General features: G+C 40.6%; 1 long non-coding RNA gene across 2 annotated transcripts; it reads right to left on the reverse strand.

Moving 5' to 3' along the window:
* Nucleotides 1-1,513: 1,513 nt before the first annotated feature.
* On the reverse strand, nucleotides 1,514-22,278 carry LOC146855367 (uncharacterized). 2 transcript variants are annotated; one of them, XR_014980823.1, is made up of 5 exons: nucleotides 22,214-22,278; nucleotides 21,822-21,893; nucleotides 21,629-21,725; nucleotides 21,446-21,548; nucleotides 21,125-21,353 (listed from the first exon to the last, which is right to left on the reverse strand). It is a non-coding gene; the product is annotated as an uncharacterized LOC146855367 (long non-coding RNA). The 2 variants fall into 2 exon arrangements; XR_014980822.1 differs by lacking the exons at nucleotides 21,125-21,353; nucleotides 21,446-21,548 and adding an exon at nucleotides 1,514-1,742.
* Nucleotides 22,279-22,905: the final 627 nt, after the last annotated feature.

Here is a 22,905-nt window from a genome sequence, read left to right on the forward strand (position 1 = left end):
CAATGAGAAAATGCATTTTTCTCCTTCAATGTATGCTGAACATTTCAGCATGCATTGAAGATATAAAAATGTGGAGAAATTAAAACAATTCTCCTTGTTGTGCTTTCCTACACCAATTTTAGAATGGTCCAGCATTCACACACATATCGAGATTTATGATTTCTGATAAATCTAGACATGTGTCTTGTTCTATGAGTATTAAGTGCAATCATGCACAACAACACTTAAGGAACACCCTTTCAACACAAAGTGGTCTAAAAACCAAACGCTTAATCTTTATCTCCCAACAATTTCATTTTTTTTCCCTTGGATCCACAAACCCACCGCGAGAGGATCCGTGCATCCAACGCGATAGGATGCGCGCACCATGCGCGCATTTCGCATTTTTTTTTTTTAAATGGGGGCCCCAGGGGGTCCTTCTGGGACCCCCTAAGCACCTCTAGAGGGTCAGAGTATTTCCACTCTGCCCCCTTTCTATGTTTTACACACTTATTCCCCTTGCTTCTTCAGCCTCGCTTCTACCAAGGCAGAAAATGGCCGCCAACAGTTCCTGGTTTCGAATGTAGAGAGACACTCGACAGCCAATTAGCATTCAGCGCGCGATCGGGAGGGTGCGAGCTCGGTTCGGGGAGGGTGCGCGTACGGTGCGTGTACGGTCCGCGGATCCTCCGCGGCCATAGATATCACTAACTTTTTTACCCTCATTTTCTCAGGAACTACTGAACAGATTCACACCATTTATGCAAAAGGCACGAGTCTGAACTGCGGACTTCCTCTTTGCCAAATTTGGTGTCATTCCGTTCAGCGGTTCGGGCTGTAGCTGCAACAACAGATCCTATGGGAAATTGCATGGGAAAAACGCGTTTTGGGACTCCCCTTTTTTCTCGGCCCCCACTTGATGAATCACCACAAAACGTTCAGGGTAGGAGCGGAGCGGAGCTGGCCAAAAGTTTGGAAAATTTCGCAAGGATTCGTCAACCGGCGCCAGACTTATTGGGAATAGAATGTTGCGGATTTCCTATGGAAAAGAGGTCCTAACTAAAACTATCTACTGGCGACCGCCAGTAGATAATATATATATATATATATATATATTTTTATGTACCCCAATATAGGCTTAAATAGCTAAATGACCTTTCACCTACATTTGTTGTACTTTGCTCTGCTCAACGGTTCTAGCCTTGACCTTTTACCCAGTTATGTGCTGAATAGACATTCATCGGTTTCCTTGAAACAGCCTAATTTATTATGAATGAGCATTCTTAGAAAATTCCAATGCACATGACGTACATAACAGGATTAATGCTAGAAATAAGGACCCCCTGCAGGGACTAACAGTACTCCTAGGGCAGGGTAAATAACATTATGAACTTAAACACCTAGGCAGTCTAAATACAAACAACTAAATAATGCAATGAAAAGACATTGATATTGTAGAAGGAGACACAACATTCATGATATTATTAAAAAAATATATATGAAATTTATTATATCCAAATTACACAGTGATGAAAATAAATTGATAACTAAAGATAATACAATTAAGAATACGGTTCAGAGAAATGTCACATAAAATGGATAATACATAACACAACATGAACCAAATCACATATATATTCCATAGAATAGCAAAGCACAGATACAAGAAATGTAAACAGGAGTGGCTGAAGCCGAGATGTTCTCAACGCGCGTTTCGACGCTAGTAAAGCGTCTTCATCAGGAGAGCCACAAAATCTTTAATCCTATGAATATACAAAAAATATAATGTAAAGCACAAAAATATGCAGAAAAATATATTTTTTCCTATGTTTTTCTTCTAAATAGTTTTTTTAAAAACATTATGCTCCTTCACCAAATGTTATACTGGTAACAAGGAAGTGCTGTCAAAAACCAACCTGTAGTGAAAATACCAGATGGAGGAGAAGAATAAGTCCAAGTGATGTATATAGATGTGTGAAGAGAAAGAAAAAATAATAAGAGAGGAAAAAAATGCTATGACGAATGTAGTTAAACCAGTAATCAGAAAGTATAAAATAAAGAGAAAAACATCGAAGTGATATATAGAGAATGATAAAGCAAGAGAGACAACCAATGATGTAAAGAATTGTTTGTCATTAAAGAAGAAAATTGAAAAAAGGAGAAAAAGAACGGAAAAGCAGAAGAAAAAGAAGAAAAAGAGAGAGAAAAGGAAAGGAGGGAATCTTACTGTTTAGATAATCGTACAAAGCGATAGATAAATGCGTAAGGTCCAACCAGGGTTAGCAAGCATGGAGAATACTTCCTGTATAAATGAAAACAGACCAAACAAAACAGAAATGAAAATACTCAGGTGTAATATAGATCATGAATTACAAAGGAATTAAATGATGCAGAAACATAATAAAAGGAAAAGCAAGAAGGGGGAACATTCACGACATACCTAATAATGAAAAACGCCGCTTACAATAAAGATGAACTAAGGTAGTCAAAATTCGTCAAAGAAGAAATGCCAGATGATCCATTACAGGCAAAGAAATTCACGGAGGGTTCTGCAAGTGACCGGAAAAATAACAAACCAGACAAAATTGATGTAAGAAAATAAGAATATAACTAAAGATAATGGCGATAAAAAAACATCACACACCGTCATAGGGAAAATGCCAATAAATACCTGCAGTGCAATACCAACGGATTTATATACTGATATAAGAATTCAAGCAGTTAGTGAAATTTCGAATGCCAAATGACAGAAGTCAAGCAGAGCTAACAGCTTCATGGCGCGCCAAGGATAATTGCACGTATTCAAATGTTGACCACTAAAGAAAGTATGAAGAAAAGAGAAAAAAAGGGACTGAATGTTACTCAAAAAGCCTAAAAACGCTCTGAAATGAATATAGCGCTGTCGAGAGACCGAAAGCTAACTTACTTGGATGAGTCACGAATCAAAGGTATCGGCAGATATGGACCACAGGCAAGGGTGAATCAACGGACTTAGACGCCTGATTTAAACAGTTTACGTAAGGTCACGTGATGTAACGACGGTGGATTCTGAACAGTTAGCAGAATAGAAAGCGGACAACGAAAGAATCGCGAGGGTAAGCAGACTAAGACTGATAAACAAAAAAGACAAAACGATACAACCAACGGGAAATAGATACAAGAGAGAAAAGTGGAGTCACCAGATGTCACGGGAGTGGGCAACAATAAACTATGTCGAACGACTGAGAGCTAACTTACTTGAAAAGGTCACGGATAAAAAAGTATCGGCGGACAGACAAAGGTGAAAGAACGGGCATAGATGCTAAAAAGTATTGTATAAAAAATGACAAAATAAAAAGGGAACTGAAAAAGTAATGAACAAATAAAGTAATAATGATTTGTATGCACTGAGGAACGATGCACTAAGCTAAATGCATAGGACAATAAAGTCAGGATACAAATAAAAAAAGTAAAATTAGAGCACAGACACGAATGTAACATATATTAAAATGAAAAATGAATAACAAACCAAAATATAAAGTACAAGGGAGAGCTAATAGCTGTAGAAAGTTAGAATCTGTTGAAAAGAATGGCATTTTCCCAGGGTAATTCACTGTTTAATCCTTTGTGGAAGGTGTTAAGGGTGAAAATCCAAAAGACTTCTCGTTTTTTACGGATTTCTTCACTCTGTATCTCACTTTCCAGATGAATTTTTTCAAGGATATGCCATTTAATTTCTTCAGCTGAGTGTTGAAACTCTTTGTAGTGTTTGACCATGGGAGCCAGCAGTTTGTTGGTACGGATAGCTGAACGATGCTCATTGAGGCGAGTGGCAATAGGTCTGGAGGTTTCTCCAACATAGCCTGAATTGCACGGGCAGATGATCAAATAGATGACGTTATTTGTTCTGCAATTTGTCATAGATTTGGAATGAGTGGTGTGTCCATTGAGAGTGACAGTACAACCTTCTATAGCTCCATCACATGCTTTACAGTTGGAGCATAAGCATTTGAAAGTGCCTTTGATGGGCAGATTACCATCAATGGTTTTCTGAAGGAACGGGACATGGGTATTAAACCGTGATTTGACAATGATATCTTTCAAGTTTTTGTTGCGTCGATGCGCAAACAAAGGTTTCTTTAGGTGTGTAGAGGGATCTTGGTCAGAGTTGAGAATGTGCCAATTGGCATTAATGATACGACGTACCTGTTCATTCATAGTAGAATGTTTCGTGATGCATACCAATTGGTCATTAGTTTTGGGGTCTTTAGCTCGTAAGAGAGCATCCCTGTCGTAAAATCTCGCTCGTTTAAGAGATTCTCGGATCAGCCGATGCGGGTAACCTCTAGTGAGAAATTTGGTTTTCATAATAATAGCTTGCGAGTCAAAATCATGGATGTTGGTGCAGTTAAGACGCAGTCGCAAAAATTGACTGAACGGGATGCTTTGTTTCTGTGCTCTGGGATGGTAGCTATTGAAGTGTAGCAGAGTGTTTCTGGCTGTGGGCTTAGTAAAAAGGTCCACTTCTAGATGGCCAGAATTGTGTGTAATCAAGATGTCTAGAAATTCGACTTTGTGTTTGTTGGTATGTGCTGTAAATTTGAGGTTAATGTTAGTGACATTAATCCATTGAAGGAATTCCTTAAGTTGTTCTTCAGTATCTCCCCAAATGAAAAAGATGTCGTCAATGTATCGTGCCCAACGATACACTGATTCAAAGAAGGGGGCAATTTCATTGTAAATGAAATTGGATTCGAATTTAGACATGTAGATATTTGCTACAGAAGGAGCCACAGTAGCACCCATACTTACACCGCGAATTTGTTTGAACCAGATGTTATTGAATTCAAACGTATTTTCAGTAAGTACAATACTGAGACATTCCAGAACAAAAACTTTCGGACAAGGCATCTCATATGTATCGATAAACCAAGAGACAGCTGCAATGGCTTCTTTTTGAGGAATGTTACTATGAAGTGATTCTACATCTAGAGTCACTAGAATCTCTTGGTAAGAATTGAAGGGAAGATATTCAACCTTCGAGATCATGTCTCCAGTATCCTTCACATATGATGGAATTTTGGATATAAAGGGACGAAGCCAGTGATCCACGTATTTGGATAATGGTTCAGTGACCGATCCAATCGTGGATACAATGGGACGTAAAGGGGGTTGTGTGATATTTTTGTGGACTTTAGGCACTCCATAGATACATGGCATAGTTTTCTTAGAGTTGGTGAGGAATGCAAATTCTTTATTGTTTATTTCACCTTTTAGGAGAGCAGCACTAGCCACCCGTTGAATGGTTTGACAGATTCTGTTGGTAGGATCTGATGTGACTTTCATGTAAAAAAGTGGATCTCCAAGTAGGGCTAGCATTTGATTTTCATAGCTGTTGGTATTTAACACTAATATGCCTCCCCCTTTGTCTGCACTTTTAATAGTGATAAATTTATTTTCTTTAAGGGTGGAAAGACAAAGAAATTCCTCTTTGTTGAGATTGAAACAGGGTTTTGGGATATGCCGGGTGGCTTGGTCTAAACGTTTGAGAACAACTTTCTCGAAAACTCCTACTTCAGGTCCTATCTGTTCCAAAGAGGGTGTGAAAATTGAGGGCAGAGCTAGAGTTGAATCAGCAGAGGCTATGGGTGAGTTGATGGTGTCCTGAGAAAAGTATTTTTTCAATCTGATTTTGCGGAAAAATGAAATAATATCAGTGTATAATTCAAATTTGTTGGTATGTGAATGGGGGACAAAAGACAGACCCTTAGAAAGCAGACTCAAACAATTCGAGTCTAGAGGGTAGGATGATAGATTGAAGATAGGGATGTTTTCTACTATCTCCAATATTGTCGATTCCTGGTTTGTAGTACTTGTTGATTGTCTGGGGGGGGTGTAGGAATTATGTTGTTGGTAATTCCCTCTCATTTGAGGCTGGAATCGGACACGTTGTCGTCCTCTGCGTGTCCCTCGTTGGGCTAAAAAAGGCTGATATTGTGAATTATAGGGACGACTTGGCCTAGATGAGTTCTGGAATTGGTCATCTAGATCTCCATCGGAGTCTGTAGTGTCAGAAAAAGTTCTAACCTGTGGTGTTCTATGGTTATAATCCTGAGAGTATTGGTTTTGTTGATAATAGTTTTCTTCAAGATAAGGATAGGTTTTAGTGATAGAATAGTATCGTAGATCCTTTCTTAATTTTTCAGTTTTACGTTTAATTAAATAATCAGAGAAAGATGCAAGTTCTTTTTCTGCAGTCTCAAGTTTCTTTTTCGCCTCCTCAATGCTGTTAGACTTTCTGATTTGTTCTTCTAGTTCTAATAATTCATTTTTGAGAGAGGACAGTAGTTCTTTGGCTGTGTCAATGATACGGATCATTAGATCTCTAGAACATCTGCTAGCTATCATGCTCCATTTCTCCAAAAACTTCTTAAACTCAACAAATAAACCTGGTATGTTACGTACTCTCAGGCCTTGCGGAATGACTCCTGATTTCAGGTATTCCAACATGAATTCACCATGACCCTCTATTCTTTTGATTTTCTTTTTTAAATTGAGAAGTTTAAAGGTATCATCATTGGTAAGAGAGGTGGTAGAAGAAGAGCTATTACCAAAGGCATTACTAGTACCAACTAGTAGAGCAAAGTCTTCATCTGAAAAACCGAACGTTTTCAACTGTTCCATGTTACACGATGAAGTGGTGACTGACAGGCAAAAGAAAAAAGTCTGGAAAAAACTAGTGAGGATAAAATAGGAGAATGAGAAAAATAAAAAACTAATGAAGAAAAAATTGGAGAATGAAAAAAATAATAAAGAAAATAAAGAAAATGTAGAGGTAGATAAAGATTACAGAAACAGATTGGATAATGACTAGCACAAACAAACAAAATGATCACGAGCAAAATTTATAAACAACAGAAAAAGCCCCACACAGACAAGCTGTGGGTAATTAATGCTAGAAATAAGGACCCCCTGCAGGGACTAACAGTACTCCTAGGGCAGGGTAAATAACATTATGAACTTAAACACCTAGGCAGTCTAAATACAAACAACTAAATAATGCAATGAAAAGACATTGATATTGTAGAAGGAGACACAACATTCATGATATTATTAAAAAAAATATATATGAAATTTATTATATCCAACTTACACAGTGATGAAAATAAATTGATAACGAAAGATAATACAATTAAGAATACGGTTCAGAGAAATGTCACATAAAATGGATAATACATAGCACAACATGAACCAAATCACATATATATTCCATAGAATAGCAAAGCACAGATACAAGAAATGTAAACAGGAGTGGCTGAAGCCGAGATGTTCTCAACGCCGCCAAGAAAGTCACATTTGCTAGGTTTTTTTTTTTTTTTATTGTTCCTTGAAGTTCATTGTTTGGTTTCTCCTATTTTGTTTTTCTGGTTTTTTTTTCAGAAAAACCAAAAAAATCACAAAATTGTTAGAAAAAACAAAAAAAATACAGAAAAGAAGAAAGAAAAAAAATAAAGTTCTTGTAAGAACTAACTTTCCTGGTTTAAAAAAAGAGCTAAATTTCTTTGTTAGTGTGTGAAAGTTTAGATGAATGTATGTGTAGTACGTAATTGACTGAATGAATGCATTAGTAGCGTATGGTGAATGTATAAGTGCAGAACTATAAGGAAGTGCTGCAGCATCACACAGTAACCTCTTTAACTGCAGTGTGCTGTAGTACTTCCGAAGCACAGGGATGCAACATGTGTACATAAATATGTTGCAAATCTATGCTTCTGTATGCACGGCTGCATAAACTGCAGCTATGTGGTGACACAGGCACCCTTGCACCATAGTGCAAGGATATCATGTGCTGTTTGTTTTTCTACAGGAAGACACACCTTCCTGCACAAAAACAATGAGAAAATGCATTTTTCTCCTTCAATGTATGCTGAACATTTCAGCATGCATTGAAGATATAAAAATGTGGAGAAATTAAAACAATTCTCCTTGTTGTGCTTTCCTACACCAATTTTAGAATGGTCCAGCATTCACACACATATCGAGATTTATGATTTCTGATAAATCTAGACATGTGTCTTGTTCTATGAGTATTAAGTGCAATCATGCACAACAACACTTAAGGAACACCCTTTCAACACAAAGTGGTCTAAAAACCAAACGCTTAATCTTTATCTCCCAACAATTTCATTTTTTTTCCCTTGGATCCACGAACCCACCGCGAGAGGATCCGTGCATCCAACGCGATAGGATGCGCGCACCATGCGCGCATTTCGCATCTTTTTTTTTTAAATGGGGGCCCCAGGGGGACCTTCTGGGACCCCCTAAGCACCTCTAGAGGGTCAGAGTATTTCCACTCTGCCCCCTTTCTATGTTTTACACACTTATTCCCCTTGCTTCTTCAGCCTCGCTTCTACCGAGGCAGAAAATGGCCGCCAACAGTTCCTGGTTTCGAATGTAGAGAGACACTCGACAGCCAATTAGCATTCAGCGCGCGATCGGGAGGGTGCGAGCTCGGTTCGGGGAGGGTGCGCGTACGGTGCGTATACGGTCTGCGGTTCCTCCGCGGCCATAGATATCACTAACTTTTTTACCCTCATTTTCTCAGGAACTACTGAACAGATTCACACCATTTATGCAAAAGGCACAAGTCTGAACTGCGGACTTCCTCTTTGCCAAATTTGGTGTCATTCCGTTCAGCGGTTCGGGCTGTAGCTGCAACAACAGATCCTATGGGAAATTGCATGGGGAAAACGCGTTTTGGGACTCCCCTTTTTTCTCGGCCCCCACTTGATGAATCACCACAAAACGTTCAGGGTAGGAGCGGAGCGGAGCTGGCCAAAAGTTTGGAAAATTTCGCAAGGATTCGTCAACCGGCGCCAGACTTATTGGGAATAGAATGTTGCGGATTTCCTATGGAAAAGAGGTCCTAACTAAAACTATCTACTGGCGACTGCCAGTAGATAATATATATATATATATTGTTATGTACCCCAATATAGGCTTAAATAGCTAAATGACCTTTCACCTACATTTGTTGTACTTTGCTCTGCTCAACGGTTCTAGCCTTGACCTTTTACCCAGTTATGTGCTGAATAGACATTCATCGGTTTCCTTGAAACAGCCTAATTTATTATGAATGAGCATTCTTAGAAAATTCCAATGCACATGACGTACATAACAGGATTAACATACTCTGTATAAAAGTCATGATCATCTTCATCCTAGGGCAAAAGAACTAGTTTGCATAATTGCAGGTTTTGATTTAGGCTCATTTACATAGTGCTACTCATAACATATTGATTGTGTTAGGAACCCTGAGGCTGTCTTTATGGTATAAAAGAACCATACCTTCACTAGATAGACAGAGGAGAAGCTTCCACGCTGACACAAGACACTGGGTTCCCTGCCTGTAGAAGCTACAACATGCAGCAGTCTGACATCACTTACGGGGTGTCCAATTCAAGACCAAGACGGGGTCCTTCATTCTCTCCCATCAGGTAATGGGGTTGGCTCTTTCCTAGGGGATTCTTGGCTTTGCACCCACATACATGCTAGGCATACTTGATAGGAGGACGCTTGATTACTGTCATGAATATATGCCTGGATATATTCACTGTTTTAGCACCATGGTAGAATTCTACCTTCTATTTACTCTGCTGGTGCTTCTAATCTTATACATTTGCTCCTGTCTATTGATTGTTGCAGTATACATGTTTTATACTAGAATGACGCTGGTTCAAAAAATGCTTATTGAAAATAGCCCTACAGTTTATTCTGTGTATCTCTCTGAGACTAAGTGAGCACAATTGACTGACCGTAAAATACTGCACTGTTTCCACGATCCCTGATAGATCAAGGATTGTCTTGTTCCATGGTTGCCCGAAACTATTTGCTCCTTGGTAAGGTTAGGGGGCATATAGTGGCACTGTGAGCTAACTAGTCTAAAGGCTAACATATCTTTTGGGGTTGTCCAGAATCAGTCTAGACACTAATCCCTTAGTTTATGTTGTCTAAACGCGCAGATCCTATATATATTTTTAGAAACCCCACGACATGGTGCCCAACGTTTGTTTGGTTCTAATTTAACAGTCAAATCTGAGTATTTCAGTTGTGCTTTCTCAGAGACCCCTACTCACATTTACCCAGAGACGTCTGGAGTGGGAAGAAAAATGCACAGCAGCTGAGTACAAGGATCAAAAAATCTACTCGCCTGCTCGCATTTGCGAGCCAGATTTAATTAGGGCAAGCTATATTTAGGTCCTACTTTCTCTTTCTGGCGAGTAGGAAAATAAACGGACTTTTGACTTCTGTCTCTGAAAGTAGAGGAAATGCAACAAGAGAGCAAGATTTAAAGGCATCATTATTGCTCACAAAGTAAATGAGCAATCAAAAAGCCTTTAAATATTGTTAACTTGTCACATTTGCTTGCTTTCACAGACAGAGGTCAAGTGCATTTCAGTTAGGTCGAGTCGATTTTGTAGGTTACTAGACCTGCAGGTCTAGTAAAAATAAAATGTTTTTTCGAACCCTGGAGTAGGTATATCCTATGTATTGGCTGTAGGTTTGATTAAGCTTGAAGTATTACACACATTGTGCAAAACTTTATCTCGTATCTTTACTACTCCCTTTCACAATGTCTGTCCAAGATGGAGTTGCAAATCAAGGGGAAGGAGAGCTTGAAGGAGCTCTTAAAATTACAGAAAAATGCAGACTTGCAGTTACTTTGAAATTAGTGTAATACAGCCTCCCACCAATAGGTGGTAGTGTTACCTTCATGATTGAGACACACGAGGCATTCAGAACAGAAGTATTCCATTCTTGGGTTAGATTCCCGCCTGCAGATGCATGCACAAAGTTGTTTCACACTTACATTGAAGATGAGATACCTGAAGAATACTTTCCATACATGGGCGTATTTGGTTTAAAGGCATCCTCCCCCACACCACAGAAAATGTAAAACTCAGTCCTCTCAGTAGAGACGGAGCGACTTGACCGGTCCTAGCTGCTTACACACCGCATCCAGAGAGTGATACATTGCCAGCAGCAAACTTATGTACACTTCACAAAGATATAGTGAAACTATACAGAAACCTTACACAGTTTGTAATGCGAAAACTTACAATTCAACCTACAAGGGTCACTCAAGCAGGTCAACGTCAAGTGACTATGACAAAGATCAGCCCACAAACGCTGAACGTGAATATGGAAAGAATGCCCAATAAACATGAGCAAATGCCTTTCTGGATAGTGCAGAACACAGCACAGCTGGAAGCAGTGTTTCCCCATACAGGTCCACTGGAAAAACACAGAAAATTAATGATTTGCTTGCCAATGGGGATAGCTCCCTTGAAAGAGGATTGTACCACTTGGGGTACAGTTTTTGCTGCTGTTTATACCAGTACCAAGGTACCCCCTCAATAGCAGTCACAGCAGAAGTATTGAAACAAATACAGTATGAGTACTGGACAGAACCTGCCCTGGACTTAGGGATGAAATTGATAGGCAATTTTGCCCAAATATCCACAATCATGTTAGGTTACATAAAAGGGGAGGCAGAAACGGTGGCTCTATGCTAACGCCTGAGGGAATTCACTCCTGAACAACAGGAGATGAGAATTAGCAAACATTATTGAAGATACCTATGCTTCGCTAGGTAGAGATAACTTGGGAGCTACACTTGTAAAACCACAGTAACGAGTAATCGTGAAAAAGGATAACTCAAAGCAATCCAAAAATTCTTCTAAGAAGAAATGGGAAAGCAAACAATAAAAAAATAATAAGCAGAATCCATCACAATCACGGGATGGGTCTCTTCAGCAGGAGCCCTCTGATAGAAAATACAATCTTAGAAACCGTGACAGTATTAAAAAACCTGACAGGTGTCAGGATACTGATCTACGTTCCTCTAGTTTCTTCCAGGGTTCACCAAAAAAATGGGAGGGGAAGGATGGTCAGTAGGGGTGGGCGGAATTTGCGGAATCGCGTTACGCAAATCTCCGCGAAACGGTAAAAAATCTCCGCGAACATGCAGAAATTCCGCGAACACGCGGAATTGCTTGTTCGCGATACTTTTTTCCTGTTCGCGATCGCTGCTTGCGTGCTCGGGGTGAAATATCTCGCGAACACGCATATTGAGAACGCGAACAAGCAAAAAATTTCGCGAAGTTGCGGAACGCAGATTTTTGGGCAATTTTGCGTTCTCCGCGGAATGCGAAATTACCCAAATTCCGCAAATTCCGCGAACGGAACGGAATTTACCGCCCAGGCCTAATGGTCAGAACACAGATCAGAAGAGCGAGTCAAGCTAAGAGACACACATTGCACTTCAAGACTAAATTATCGAACAAGAAGATAAACCCAAAACTAAACCATAAGTTAAAAAGAAGAAGGTAGCTGGCCATAAAATAAATGCTGAGGCTACTGAACTGGGAATGGACTCAGACGATGCTAGAGAGCGCAGCAGAGGTAACAATAGCTCGCCAGAACCTGATGGAATTACTGGTGTCAACAGCGCTGAATGAACACATCTTGGTGGAAACACCTGATACAAGGGTAAGTGTCCCACATTGTTTACACAAGATTACACTCCAAATGGGGGGTGGGGAGACATACCCAGGAAAGTGAAGGGTCACTTTTTGGAGAACCTGACATATGAATACAACATCCTTTTGGCTGAAAAAGATTGGCCGCCTGAGTTTGTTATAGACTGTCCTAAAGGGAAGACTTATTACCAGCCTTCTCCGACCTCGTTCCAGAGTCACTAAAACATTCATACTCGCAGGAGTGGGCGCTAGCTCCCGCACTTTACCACATTCATGTATGGTGGGATGCTGAGTGAACTCACCATGAAATCAAATTAAAAACTACTACTACTCCACAGAGGCAGTACCCAATAAAACATGGCGCAATTAAATAAGTCAGGGAGATCTTTGATCAACTTGAGTACCAAGGTGTGATTGAAATTTGCACCTCTTCCATGAATAATCCTTTGTTTCCCATAAATAAAACCCGATAATGCATACCGTCTAGTTTTAGACTACAGGCATTTAAACAAATGCACACGAACATTTGCAGTACAAAACGCACACAGTGCCGCATTAATGAATAACATTGTGCGTAAGAAATGCAAAACAATGCTAGATATCTCTAATGGATTCTTTTGCCAAACTATATCACCTGAGAGCAGATATTTTACAGCATTTTCAGCACTCGGCTCTCAACACAAATTCTGTAGACTTCACTAAGGGTATAAGAATAGCCTAGGGTTGTTCTCAACAGGAATATCAGCGTTACTTCAAAAATTGTGATGAGGAGGCATTGTCCTCTTTAGATTATTATTGATCTGACAGACGATGAGTTATTGGATCATTTGAACAGGGTGAACAGCATAATTTTGATGTTCTCCACTGTTGCCTGCAAATTTAGCATTAATAAATCTAAAATTGTCTACCTGACTGTCCTATTTTTGGGATATCAGTTATTAAGTGAAGGAAAAAGCCTGGCAGCTAATTTTTCAGAAACATTTGCGCTGCTCCAACCTACAAAGACTCTGAAAGGATTAAAGTCCATTTTAGGAGTCTTAAATTTTGGCAGAGAGATACATTTTGGAATATTCAAAAAGGGTTCAACTTTCTACGACCTAATCAGAACAGATTTTTTAGTTCAACATTGGAAACAGGAACAAACAGAAATTCTCTGTTCCGTACAAGCTGATAAGATAGCTGCCAAACACTTACACACACGTGTAAGCACTACAAAATTGGTCAATCAGGGTACATTCACCTCACCTTCAATGAAGGCAAAATGGTACCCATAGCATTCAAATCTCATTTGTGCACGAACACTGAAATGCACTTTGCATCCACAGAAAAAATACTGCCAGCAGCACTAGCACAGGGGAAAGGCATAATAGTCATGACTCCGGTACCAACCTTAGAGGCTGTTAGCAAAGCAAGTATTCCAAAAGCACTGCATTCGCGATGGATACAGAGGGCATATTCGCCCACTGCAACAGACGTAGATTTCAAATTTGATTCTACATTAAAACACAATCATTTCTGCAGTATGAACAAGATTATCCTCTCCCGAAATAAATAATGCATCTAGATCAGTATGAATACATCATTTACACTGGCAGGTCTGCCCAGCCTGCCGTAGGAAATAAACAGCAATGCAGTGCAGCATGTGCGATTGTGAAGGGATGTATGCAGGATGTAAAGTTCCGTCCTAGCAATACACAGACGCAGTCTCTTGGAGATTGCACAGCTGGCAGAACTAAAAGCCCTGATATGGGCACTACAGAATACGGATCGGGAATTCCCCACACTCATTGTGTGTGATTCGCTTTATTGTGTCCAGTCTTACAATGGATATCTTCATTATTGGGGCCAGAATGGGTTTAGAGATTCCAAAGGTTGCACAATAAAGCACCAGTTGCTTTGGGAACAAGTAGCAGAGCTGAAAAAGGGCTTGCCACAGGCTTATGTAATTCACACATTGAGTCATCAGCATGTTTGCATGCACGTTGAAGGGAATTCACTGGCTGATAAAACTGCTAAGGCAACTGTGTGAACTGCTTCCATTGATGCAAACACTAGTTCTAGCATGAGGATAGACGGACAGATAATGATAGCTGTAAATGCTACACGCAACAGCTCAGCCTTCCTAGACGGTTTCCACTCAAGTACTCCTACAAGTCAGATGCACAAAACATTCTGTATGCTCAAATTCCAGGAGTGGGTGATAGAGTAATACCAAATATGGATTGCAGATTAGGATTACTTTCAGCTGCACACGAGGGTCTGGGTTCAGCACACACAGGTATTGCTGTGACTATTTCACTACTGAAGCAACGGTATTGGTGGGCAGGTCTCACTAAACAGACCAAGGGCTTTGTCCTTAAGTGTGCAATCTGTCAGCAGATGAAAGGTTCCACCGTAGCACGTCCACCACAAACACCACTACTGATTTCAGACAGACCTCTCGCATGTGTCTATTTGGACCACTGTGTCCCCTAACAATCTGATGGGGCTTACAAGTACATCTTGGTGACAGTGGATTCTTGCTCTAGATTCCTGTGGGTTTGGCCTCAACGCTCGGCTGATGCTTGAACTGTTAAAAAGGATTCGCGAGTCTTCATAGGGTCATATGTAATTGCAATTACATTCCGACCATGGCCCTGCGTTTATCTCACAGGCATACAAAGAAGCCATGGGAAGTTTGGGTGTTGTCTTGCAGTAGTCCTCCATGTATCATCTCGAGGCAAACTTGATTGTGGAGAGGAAGAACCAGGACTTAAAGAAGTCCTTAACAGCAAGGGTATAAGGCTCTGGTGGCAGTTGGGTCAATCACCTATACAGGGCCCAGGGGGCACTTAACAACATGTCAAGAAGTTCTCTGGGGGGCCGTACTCCATACGAAGTCCTGTTTGGGATTAGAATGTGGGTACCTGATCTCGACTGTGGAAGCACAGTGACGGATGAAAACCACTTGACATCAATGATTGTTTGGCTATTTTACAGGAACTCAATAAATTTCCTAGTCATTACAAAGCAATGTCCAAGTAAAACGCACTGTCACTGGGGAAGTGAAAGCTGTTCCAGCAAGACCAGCCTGGGTCACGAAGATTGAGGACCTGATCAGAGAAAAGATTGTGGACAAAAAAGAATTTGGGCCATCTTACAGAGCGCTTGTACCTGTGCTGGCTGTTCGAAGGAACAAAATAAGTACTTCTTCTACCTCCTGTCGGCAAGAAAGAAAAGAGATTTGTGTCAATTGGTCTGATCAAACCACACTATGTGGCCGATTCTCAACAGTAGACCATGTGGGCTCCAGGGTAGCACCAGATCTCCTCTCGCTACCATACAGGAAGTTCAGATGGAAAGAATAATAACCTTTGAAAACTCCACTTCGCGAAGTAAAGGAGTAACCAACAATGGAATGGAACTTGTATCTGTTGATCAAGCAACAAACTAAAAATGAAACACAGATCTCAATTCGGCCTAATACCGACAGCTATGGGAATATGTCTCGACAGGAGGCATCTGCCAGTTCCACAAAACCTGCTGAGCTACCAAAGATAGATCAAACTGTGTCTGCCACTTCATTGCTTTTGATACTTTCTCATTTGATCCAAGTAAACCTGAGTCCCTGCCAGTGCCTCATCCCTACAAACAACAAATGTCAGACCTCTACCTTTGGCAGAAAAAGACGTACTTTGTTTCTCTGTAGCTACAGCTCTGGATTGTAGTTGGTCTACAGTTCCTAGTCCTCTGGATAGGTGTAGTAAGTCTGCTTCTTGCTCCTGAATGGACATTACCTCCCGAAAATTCATGCATCATCACACCAGGAACAGTGAGACCTGTCCTCAGTGAACATTACAGTAGTTCTGGTTCCAGAAGAAAAAGTTTGGGACAGAGTTTCCTATGATGTATATGGTCCTGCTGAACTTTTAAAAATACCACACATATTTTAAATTTCTCTAAGGGATATCATCACCTCTAGTACTTTCTCTGATGATTGGGACTTTGGAACTGTAAATACTATGCTGTCTGATTTAAAACAATCTGCTGCGTATTCAAATGATGAATTGTATGATGATACATCTAATTTTAACACCATGCTTTGTTACCAACACTATGGTCACCATTATTTGAACAAAGCAAGTATCCCACATAATGTTTTCGCTTACCATCAATGGGAACATTGCCCAACACCGCCGAAAGGTAGTTCGACAAAATGTGCACAAAACTTTGCTTATTTTTCTGGGTTTAACACTTCAGACCCGACATCTTATTATTATAAAGTTGCACCTTCACCTGCAAAGAAATATATGGTCACTAACACTAAGCTGATATACCCTTCTTCCTTTTTTGCCCAGCTGTCTGTACATGGTTTCAACTTTTGAAGGGGCACTGTAGACATAACATCTGTCTGGGGGACTAAAAAGTGGCAAGTTCATTGAACTGAGGTCTTATTTAGAGCATGCTTCATACCACATCAGATTATCTTCCTAAACAACACAGTGCAACAAACTTCCTGCTTTTTGGGCTAGCCAAGATCAAGCATTTGAATACACCTCAGATTCCTTCACTTACACACTTTGAGGGTTGGCAAAACTATACATCACACAGTGGAGATACATTGGATGCCATATCACACAATGGTTCTTACAATTCACCAGGCCCCAATTGGAAAGGATGGTTGGGTCGGCCTATCGACACAACTAGGTGTGAGTCAAGATTCAGGGGTACCACCGAAGGGTTTAGTATCCATAGGCCTGATCAGCGCTATGTACAACCAGAACACTCGGGGGTGGTGACATCTTACAGTGTTGGGAATTTATGCACAGAGTGGCTAAATACCTCAACACTGTCCCAGGCAAAACAACAGTTATTTCTTCTCTCAGATGACATGTATCCTAGGGATTTTTTTCTTAGGTCTCCAGAAGCCACGTCAATGGTTCTTCTTTTCAGCTGTTTACCACGAAGTATGAAAACTCTCTCAACAGGAGGCTGCTGAGAGATTGCGTGAGATTGATAGGGTTAACATAGACAGGGCTTTGGCTGTGGTTGACAATGGTATAACCACACAATCATCCAGAATGAATTCACTGGGCAACATAGTATCTTCTGCAATAGATATAATGGAACAGGATTTGTCTATTATATAAAATGGACAATCGCAATTGCGATCCATTCTATTGCTAAGCGGAAAGACAGATGGTTATGTCATGCAGAGATGCAAAATATACCATGTTGCACATTGAAAAATTGGACCAATTATCTTTTACGGTAGCTAAGTCGCCTTCCACAGAATGGTTAATCCATGGCTTTATTACACTGCCAGCCACGACATTCCAATTTCAAGACTGTCTCCAGTATAACCAGGTAGGCAGCTATGAAGCGTTGTGAGACAGATACATACATGAGTACTGGGAATTAACGTACAGATTTAGATGCAGGAATGGGGACACCAAAGTTTTTCTAAGCTGCTCAAACTGTGAAAGTGCTTTATGTGGTTCTCTAGTTTGTAAGGATATTTCGCTTCACGGAGCCTGTAATGCTAAAGTTGCTAACTTATCCTGTCACTCGAAGGGTTCCCCAGCTGCCATGATTCATTCGGTGTTCGAACTGCTCTTGAATGGGAGCTATTTGATGTTGAATGATCAATGCTGTTGTGGGATGGTACCAGGCATCGCATATCTAGTCACAGTAAGTTCCAGGGTTACTTGTTGTATGCGAGTATTGTTTCCACCGACTCACACAGTTAGGGAGGCAAGGCTATGGCCTTCATTTAATGTTTTCTTTATACGGTTTGATTCTCTGAGCAGATTGAAAGCCAAGCTTTTTTAGAAGGATGTGGCCTTAACCTCAGCCCGAGAGACTTTTGATCTCCAGGTTGCAAGGTCTTAATCTGAGATACACGCACTAGTCCGAACCAACTGCCCGCTCCATTTCGGGGAAACGGTTCATCATATCTTTAACATGGTTGACACGAGGGGGATCGAGCACATATTTAAAGATAGAGGTACTGGAATATTGAGCACCTTTCAGACAATCTTCTGAGTTGTTTCAGCATTCATGCGCTCCCTATTCATCTAGGCACACCTCATCTACAGGAGTTAAGTGAACATTGGTTACTATCATTCAGACCAGTCTAAGTTGATTACATCTTGCCGGTGCTCCGCTGCCTGTTCTGCCGGTACGAATGCGTGTTGGTCATATGTCTGACTCTTCCATCGGATGCGTCACTGGACACAGACGTACTATTGGACCTCTTAAAGGCCCACGTGTTACAGTGTTCCCAGTGTATTCCCATGTTGATGACAGCATTCTTAGAGCCTCCACGGGATGCTTCAGCTCCTGTTGGAATGGACAACGACTCTACAACAGGCTCACAGGTATCAAGTGTTTGCTCCGTGTCTGCTGTGGGAACTGAAGAAAATCACCTTTGCCCAGTGGCCTGATACAAGAGGTGTTACAGGGACCGTCATCTGCGTATGCAAGTGACAGCGATGTTACGTCTCCTACACAGGACACATAAACATTTGGGCCTATGTGTGATGGGAACAATTCGCCCTTCTTCCAAAACAAGCCAAATTGGAATGCAAAACATTCCTTCGTTTTATTTTTCTGCTCTCACTGAGCACCATGGCTTTTGGCGTGCTAAGTCAGTCTGATCATATATTGCCTCTTTGTAGTGGACTTATAGAGCTTTTTTGAATTTTAATAGCATCATTTTATATATGCCATGTTTTTAGATACTGATTTTATGAAAATGTTTTTATGCCTTTTTATCAGGCATATTTTAGCAATAGTTGACCTTATCGACCTTCGAATGAGGAGTTGGTGTTATGTACCCCAACATAGGCCTAAATAGCTAAATTACCTTTCATCTACTATTGTCCTACCTTGCTCTGCTTAACGGTTCTAGCAATGACCTTTTACCCAGTTATGTGCTGAATGGTGATCAGTTTCCTGGAAACTAGCCTCATTCATTATGCATGAGGATTCTTAGAAAAGTCCCCTGCACATGACGTACATAACAGGATTAACATATTCTGTATAAAAGTCATGGTCATCTTCATCCTAGGGGGAAAGAACTACTTTGCATAGTTGCAGGTTTTGATTTAGGCTCATTTACATAATCCTACTCATAACTTATTGATTGTGTTAGGAACCCTGAGGCTGTCTTTATGGTATAAAAGAACCATAACTTCACTAGATAGACAGAGGAGAAGCTTCCACACTGACACAAGACACTGGGGTCCCGTCCTGCAGAAGCTACAACACGCAATGGTCTGACATCCCTTGTGGGGTGTCCAACTAAAGACCAAGATGGGGTCCTTCGTTATCCCCAATCAGGTAATGGGGCCGGCTCTTTCCTAGAGGATTCTTGGTTTTACACCCACATACATGCTAGATACACTTAGGTACACTTGGATAGGGTCCGCATAATAGGAGTACGCTTCATTACAGTCATGAATATATGCCTGCATATATTTACTGTTTAAGCACCATAGTAGAATTCTACCTTCTACTTACTCTGTTGGTGCTTGTAATCTTATATATTTGCATCTGTTTAATGATTGTCGCAGCATTAATGTTTTATACTAAAATGACGCTGCTTATTATAAATGTTCCCACCATTAATTCTTTGTATTTCTCTGAGACTAAGTGAGCACAATTGACTGAGCCAAAAGTACTGCTCTGTTTCCACAATCCCTGACGGATCAAAGGTTGTCATGTTCAATGGTTGCCAGAAACTATTCGCTCCTTGGTAAGTTTAGGGGGCTTATAGTGGCACTGTGAGCTAGCTGGTCTAAAGGCTAACATATCCTTTGTGGTGTCCGGAATCAGTCTAGACAAGTTTATGCTGTCTAAATGCGCAGATCCTATATATATTTTTAGAAACTACATGACAATATATATACACACACACACAAATGTATATGTATGTATATATATATATAGGGTTTATACTTACTTGTATACATTTGCCTTTACCATGAAAATATAAGTATTTTACAGTTAAGTATAAACCCTTTATATATACATATGCAAAATATTTACATTTGTGTGGTAAAAGCATGCGTGGTAAAGGCAAAAACGTGGTACACATTTTACATGGCGGAAGCACAACTGCCTTAACCACGAATGCCTTTACAACAACTCCTTTATAACGAAAGTGTCTTTACCACAAATTTATTTACAATACATATGTCTTCACCATGCATACATTTACCCCAAAAATGTAAGTATTGTACAGGCAAGTAAAAACCGGTTTTATATAAATAATACATCCATTAAATACACACATCCTCTCTTAAGCTCAATGAAGCGTTCAAAGCCACTTTGCCTATTGGAAAAATCTCAGGGAAACAGCAATCCCCCTCTGCTCCTTGGTTTACAGAATGTAATAGAAAAGCACAATGGAAACCCTACTCACAACGAACCAGGGTAAGTATTGTATGTATTGTATGTCAAGAAACAAAGGTTCTTGTGGAAACAATAGTATACTATATTGATAATGCAAAGCACAATGGCAATAACAATGGGTCGTATGGATTTCAGGCAGAAAGATGGCTGAGTACAGTATGATTGATTATTCACAGTTTATATCAATTTTCAAGAGACTTTTCAAATATATACAACAAGTAGTGCTTAGTGTCCCCAGTGTGTAATGGAACCAAAAGACGAACTAGTGAAAATTGTGACATTTACAGCTTGGTTTCCAACATTCAAAAAACGACCATTTACAATTCTTAAGTATATTCAGACACTGTGTTTAGTGACCAGTGCTGATACAATGATTCGTTTTTCTACATATGTTGATGGCGTTTCAACCCTTCCAGTGATGCAGGGTCTCTTCAGGACCTAGTAATATAGGGACATCTGGAATTTAAAAAGGGAGAGTGACATAAGCTACATTATATGGAGGTGAAAAAAATGATATCTATGAAAAAATTGTAGAGGCCAAGAAGTACCTGAAAACATGATAGCAATGCGCGCAGCCACGTGTGAGAAGTGAAGAACACCGGTCAAGTGGAAAGAAAATGGGAATATACTCACACTGGACCCAGCCGGGTACTACATGAGTGAGAAAAAGGAAAAATGGTGGTTATGGAGATGGTTGAAGTGATTTAGCAGCTGTATGTAAGAAGGCTTACCTCAGTGTGGGAAGGGGGGTGCGAGGAGAAGGCTGGCAGTGGAAGATGAGACAGGGCGGATGCCGCTGTCTGTACTTCAGAGCTCTGGAGGGGTTGCCTGAAAAGGAGGTGTTGTGAGTCAATGGAATGAGCACATCATGTACTTGATATATGTAACAGAACGGCATAATAATGCACAGGACAGTGCTCTTACCTGTATTGTGGGCAAAGTCACAAGTTGCAATAATGAGGGCGCGGGAACAGGATGTTTCCCGTCCTTGGATACCTGAAAGAGACACGGGTCGCGTCAAGAACAAAATATGTGGGGTGGAAAACCGGTGGTGTTCCGGTTGAAATGACAATGTTAATATGCGTTCGATAATATCGAAGCAACGCGTAGTATTAACGCATTCAGCTGCTTAATAGCCATAACGTCTCGTACAAATAAATGTATATCAATGGGGAGCTCTCATGTGGGCAGATAGTGCCTGAGTGTGCAGGGGCATGAGAGGTTAAAAACAGAATAGTTCTGTGTGGTGGTGGCGGGGAGGGATGGAAAAACAAGGGATCAGAAAGCCTACGAAAAAAATTCCGCGTGTAGCTCACCTCTCAATTCAATCGGTAAACGGCGTGTGCAGCTGCTACGCGTCTCCTCGGAAGCATCAGTCTTCATACAATGACAGCAAAGGAATCGGCCCGGCAAGGTTAAGTACTGTCTTAGCCTGCCAAAACTTGTTCTCACGGCAGACATCTCAGAGGATTGCCGTTCGTGAGAGAAACCGGGGAAGGAGAAAGAGTAGAAAGACCGGTGTTCCGCATTCAGAATCGTGGCAAGTTGTATAGGCGCATATAATAAAAACTCTGTGAAATTAAATTGTGTTTCTATTACTGTGTGATAATTGAGTGAGGCATATTTAAAAAGAACTCATTGTTTTTTGCCATGCATAACACACGTACCGTCATCAAACATGAGAAATCGGGTTTAAAGCAATATCGCAAACCATACGTATTTTTAGTAGGCCTGGGCAAAAATTTCGTTCCGTTCGCGGAAATTGCGATAATTTGACATTTTTGCGTTCCGCGGAGAGCGCGAAAATGTCAAAAATTCCGGTTTCCGCAGCTTGGCGATAATTTGTTTCTTGCTCGCGCTGTAAAATGATACATTCTCGCGCGCGCGCGATCGCCTTACCTGAATCCCTGCGTTCGCCGACAAGTTTTCTTGATCCGGTCGCGTTCTCCATGAGATGTTGTATTGTTTTTAGCCATTTGCGCTGTCTCGCGACAGTTCGCGCCCGCAG

Source organism: Triturus cristatus, chromosome 4_1, assembly GCF_964204655.1.
Source record: "Triturus cristatus chromosome 4_1, aTriCri1.1, whole genome shotgun sequence".
In the NCBI taxonomy this organism is placed as follows: domain Eukaryota; kingdom Metazoa; phylum Chordata; class Amphibia; order Caudata; family Salamandridae; genus Triturus; species Triturus cristatus.